The sequence below is a fragment of the Schistosoma mansoni genome, chromosome 2, assembly GCF_000237925.1.
Source record: "Schistosoma mansoni strain Puerto Rico chromosome 2, complete genome".
NCBI classification, from domain to species: domain Eukaryota; kingdom Metazoa; phylum Platyhelminthes; class Trematoda; order Strigeidida; family Schistosomatidae; genus Schistosoma; species Schistosoma mansoni.
Window position 1 is genome coordinate 1,028,886 of NC_031496.1, and position 1,462 is coordinate 1,030,347.

The window sequence follows — 1,462 nt, forward strand, 5'->3', positions numbered from 1 at the left end:
TTCTGCTCGGTCATTCATCCGCACCAGATCACGAATGAAAACGCCGTGCTGAAAATGCCCTGCAAACGCTAGGCAGATTAGATCAGTCGATCCTCGATATTTTGATAGCCTATCAAATATATCTTCCAAGCTAATCGCTTCTGTCTTTCGATTTCCCTTGGTGGGTACAACTCGTAATAGGTGTTACTGGTTAAAGCGCCGTCAAACTTTAAATACCTGTAGCATCTTCATTGATGGGCCCAACGTGATCTGGTTCACAAACTTACAAACTGTAAGTCTGTTCCTTTTTGAAATCTCATAAATCATTGCCTGATTTTAAATGTTATATATTGTGATATTTTTTCCTAGTTCATTTTTGTACTTAATAGTTCAATATGACGGAATGGATACACAAGGCACTTAAGCTAAAGACTATGTCTCCACCCTAATTTCAACTAATGCCCTTCTGGCCAGACATCATCGAAGCCTGGTTCTGCTACTCGGAGCCCGACGTCTACGAACACGGCATGACTGATCCACGCGCACAATTCCTCGCAGTTGTAAAGGAAGTACCACGTGAATGCAACAGTTACGTAACACCTGGTATGTTTACGAGTGATGTTTCGGGACCCTACGAAAAACCTAAACGTGGAGATCTAACCAATCGACAAAAGTTAGATCAACTCCTTAATAATGTCGAACTGCAACATGGTTCTTCGACAGATATGTTGCTAAGAATGAAAGGGGTTATCGATCCAAGAACCTTCGAAGATAGCTAATTCAAACGACTTTTCTTATCTAGACTTCTTCAATAGATGCAAGCTGTGCTGGTCTCGTTTCAAAACAACGCCGTACGTATACCGAGTATAAAGCCTGTAAGATAAGTGCAATTTATCGCCGATATAGTCACCGGTATGGTTACGAAAGTCCGACTAACAGAATTTGATCGAGGTGACTCAGAGTTGTAATTGGCTTAATTGAAGATTTATATCACGGGGTACAATTTTAAATCTGAGATAGTAATCTACTAAGATTTATGTTCTGTCCTCCGTCCTTCATTCGCTAAGTCCTACTCATTGCATTCTCGTGGCGGGAGTGTTGTTCACAAAAGTGAGAGGACGAAAAGCGAATGTCCGGCGCTTTAACCGGGTTAGTGGACACTGCGAGTCCACCTAGGAGAGTTGGAAAACCCTGATTCCAAACCAATGGTGCACATGGACTCCAGTATCCTGAAGGAACGAATGGCGTATGAATCAATCGTTAGTCACCGGCTACCATGAGACTGCATCTCCTCACGATTCTCCACTGCTTTGTGGACTAGGTATTTAGGTCAAAGGCTCCGGGTGTGGGCCCCTGAGAAAACCACCTGCTTCAGTTTGGGCACTCGGGCAGTATCACAGCCCTCACACAAATCGAATGAGATTTGTGTGGCGCATATTTATCTGGTGGTTCCTTGTACCAATATTTATGTGTTTAAATGAAT